Source organism: Cherax quadricarinatus, chromosome 92 (assembly GCF_038502225.1).
Source record: "Cherax quadricarinatus isolate ZL_2023a chromosome 92, ASM3850222v1, whole genome shotgun sequence".
NCBI classification, from domain to species: Eukaryota; Metazoa; Arthropoda; class Malacostraca; order Decapoda; family Parastacidae; genus Cherax; species Cherax quadricarinatus.
Window position 1 is genome coordinate 1998136 of NC_091383.1, and position 4365 is coordinate 2002500.

At 41.0% G+C, this 4365-nt stretch overlaps 1 protein-coding gene across 3 annotated transcripts in view; it reads right to left on the reverse strand.

The window, feature by feature from the left end:
• Positions 1-3770: 3770 nt before the first annotated feature.
• LOC138855371 (uncharacterized) overlaps positions 3771-4365 on the reverse strand; it is a 118883-nt gene continuing 118288 nt past the window's right edge. For all 3 annotated transcript variants that reach the window (XM_070104444.1, XM_070104443.1, XM_070104442.1), the window contains one exon: positions 3771-4365. This exon is cut by the window's right edge and continues 200 nt beyond it. The gene's annotated coding sequence lies outside the window, so the exon portion shown is untranslated.

Below are 4365 nucleotides of genomic sequence, written 5' to 3' on the forward strand. Positions count from 1 at the left end.
CTGTGGGTACCTGAATTGTGGGTGCCTGAGCTGCGGGTACCTGAATTGTGGGTACCTGAGATGTGGGTACCTGAATTGTGGGTACCTGAGCTGTGGTTACCTGAATTGTGGGTACCTGAGCTGTGGGTACCTGAGCTGTGGGTACCTGAATTGTGGGTACCTGTGCTGTGGGTACCTGAGCTGTGGGTACCTGAATTGTAGGTACCTGAATTGTGGGTACCTGAATTGTGGGTACCTGAATTGTGGGTACCTGAATTGTGGGTACCTGAATTGTGGGTACCTGAATTATGGGTACCTGAATTATGGGTACCTGAATTGTGGGTACCTGAGCTGTGGGTACCTGAATTGTGGGTACCTGAATTGTGGGCACCTGAATTGTGGGTACCTGATTTGTGGGTACCTGAATTGTGGGTACCTGAATTGTGGGTACCTGAATTTTGGGTACCTGAATTGTGGGCACCTGAGCTGTGGGTACCTGAATTGTGGGTACCTGAGCTGTGGGTACCTGAATTGTGGGTACCTGAGCTGTGGATACCTGAATTGTGGGTACCTGAGCTGTGGGTACCTGAATTGTGGGTACCTGAGCTGTGGGTACCTGAGCTGTGGGTACCTGAATTGTGGGTACCTGAATTGTGGGTACCTGAATTGTGGGTACGTAAATTGAAGGTACGTGAATTATGTGTGTGTTGGCGGGGTGAGGTGATTTGTGGGGGTCACTGAAATGTGGGGTAACAGAATTATGGGTCACAGAATTGTGGGGTGACAGAATTATGGGTCACAGAATTGTGGGGTGACAGAATTATGGGTCACAGAATTGTGGGGTGACAGAATTATGGGGTGACAGAATTATGGGGTGACAGAATTATGGGTCACACAATTGTGGGGTGACAGAATTATGGGGTGACAGAATTATGGGTCACAGAATTGTGGGGTCACAGAATTATGGGGTGACAGAATTGTGGGGTGACAGAATTGTGGGGTGACAGAATTATGGGGTGACAGAATTATGGGACACAGAATTGTGGGGTGACAGAATTATGGGGTGACAGAATTGTGGGGTGACAGAAATGTGGGGTGACAGAATTATGGGTTGATAGAATTATGGGGTGACAGAATTATTGGGTTACAGAATTATGGGGTGACAGAATTGTGGTGTGACAGAATTATGGGGTGACAGAATTATGGGGTGACAGAATTGTGTGGTGACAGAATTATGGGTCACAGAATTGTAGGGTGACAGAATTAAGGGTCACAAAATTGTGGGGTGACAGAATTATGGGTCGCAGAATTGTGGGGTCAGAGAAAAATGGGGTGACAGAATTATGGGACACAGAATTGTGGGGTGACAGAATTATGGGGTGACAGAATTGTGGGGTGACAATTATGGGGTGACAGAATTGTGGGGTGACAGAATTATGGGGTGACAGAATTATGGGGTGACAGAATTATGGGGTGACAGAATTGTGGGGTGACAGAATTATGAGTCACAGCATTGTAGGGTGACATAATTATGGGTCACAGAATTGTGGGGTGACAGAATTATGGGTCACAGAATTGTGGGGTGACAGAATTAAGGGTCACAGAATTGTGGGGTGACAGAATTATGGGGTGACAGAATTATGGGACACAGAATTGTGGGGTGATAGAATTATGGGGTGACAGAATTGTGGGACACAGAATTGTGGGGTGATAGAATTATGGGGTGACAGAATTGTGGGGTGACAGAATTATGGGGTGACATAATTGTGGGGTGACAGAATTATGGGGTGACAGAATTATGGGGTGACAGAATTATGGGGTGACAGAATTATGGGGTGACATAATTGTGGGGTGACAGAATTATGGGGGCGACAGAATTATGGGGTGACAGAATTATGGGGTAGCAGAATTATGGGGTAACAAAATTATGGGGTGACAGAATTATGGGTGATAGAATTATGGGGTAACAGTATTATGGGGTGACATAATTATGGGGTAACAGAATTATGGGGTAACAGAATTATGGGGTTACAGAATTATGGGGTTACAGAATTATGGGGTAATAGAATTATGGGGTTACAGAATTATGGGGTGACAGAATTATGGGGTAACAGAATTATGGGGTAACAGAATTATGGGGTTACAGAATTATGGGGTGACAGAATTATGGGGTAATAGAATTATGGGATGACATAATTATGGGTAACAGAATTATGGCGTAACAGAATTATGGGGTGACAGAATTATGGGTGACAGAATTATGGGTGACAGAATTATGGGGTAACAGAATTATGGGTGACAGAACTATGGGGTGACAGAATTATGGGTAACAGAATTATGGCGTAACAGAATTATGGGGTGACAGAATTATGGGTGACAGAATTATGGGTGACAGAATTATGGGGTAACAGAATTATGGGTGACAGAATTATGGGGTGACAGAATTATGGGTCACAGAATTATGGCGTAACAGAATTATGGGGTGACAGAATTATGGGTGACGGAATTATGGGTGACAGAATTATGGGGTAACAGAATTATGGGTGACAGAATTACGGGGTGACAGAATTATGGGTGACAGAATTATGGGTGACAGAATTATGGGTCACAGGATTATGGGTCACAGAATTATGGGTGACAGAATTATTGGTCACAGAATTATGGGGTGACAGAATTATGGGTGACAGAATTATGGGGTGACAGAATTATGGGTGATAGAATTGTGGGGTGACAGAATTGTGGGGTGACAGTATTATGGGTGACAGAATTGTGGGGTGACAGTATTATGGGGTGACAGATTTATGGGTGACAGAATTATGGGGTGACAGAATTATGGGTGACAGAATTATGGGGTGACAGAATTATGGGTGACAGAATTGTGGGGTGACAGTATTATGGGTGACAGAATTGTGGGGTGACAGTATTATGGGGTGACAGATTTATGGGTGACAGAATTATGGGGTGACAGAATTATGGGTGACAGAATTATGGGGTGACAGAATTATGGGTGACAGAATTATGGGGTGACAGAATTATGGGTGACAGAATTGTGGGGTGACAGTATTATGGGGTGACAGATTTATGGGTGACAGAATTATGGGGTGACAGAATTATGGGTGACAGAATTATGGGGTGACAGATTTATGGGTGACAGAATTATGGGGTGACAGAATTATGGGTGACAGAATTATGGGGTGACAGAATTATGGGTGACAGAATTATGGGTTACATAATTATGGGTGACAAAAGTGTCAGCTTAAACTTTTTTTAGGCTGTTTTTAGGCTCATTAGTTCATGTTTTTGTTCTTGTTCTTGTTCTTGTCCTTGTTCTTCTTCTTGTTTTTGTTCTTGTCCTTGTTCTTGTTCTTGTTCTTGTTCTTGTCCTTGTCCTTGTTCTTGTCCTTGTCCTTGTTCTTCGCTATACATGTTAGTTATACAGTCAAATATACACATGTATAGCGGTGTATACTCGTGTATACTGGCACGCATGTATGAACATCTGTAAGCAGGTGTACTGACAGAAAGCAGGTATATAAGCACATGTGTAAGCAGGTGTGTAAGCAGGTGTGTAAGCAGGTACCAGAATATATTTACTATACATCCATTACAATAACAAGATATATATATATTATATAGAGATATATATATATATATATATATATATATATAGATATATATATATATATATATATATATATATATATATATTTATACATATATATATATATATATATATATATATATATATATATATATATATATATATATATATATATATATGTGTGTGTGTATATATATATATTAAAATGAAGACATGCTTAGCTTTAAATAGTAATGTAACAGTAATAGATAGTAATAGATAGACAAGAACGGGTGTAAATCTATCACACAATAACAGTGACTGAGAAACTGAAATGTGTTTCAGTACATCGCCTTATATAAACACTGGACATATACATTGGGCATATACATCGGGCATATACACTGGGCATATACATCGGGCATATACACTGGGCATATAAACTGGGCATATACACTGGGCATATACACTGAGCATATACACTGGGCATATACACTGGGCATATACACTGAGCATATACACTGGGCATATACACTGGGTATATACACTGAGCATATACACTGGGCATATACACTGAGCATATACACTGGGCATATACATAGACTTACTCTCCTACACTCAACCCGGTGACGAATAAAGGCATTTATATGGAATTTATATTAAATTTAGAATTGGCTTTAAGTTGATTGTCAATGTTTTTGTAATTAAATGGTCCAAAAAAGCATTTCGGGCATTTCGAAAATGGTTTTAGTGGTTAATGTGGGTGGATAGGCGTAATCTGTACAGGGATAGGGTCGACATGCATG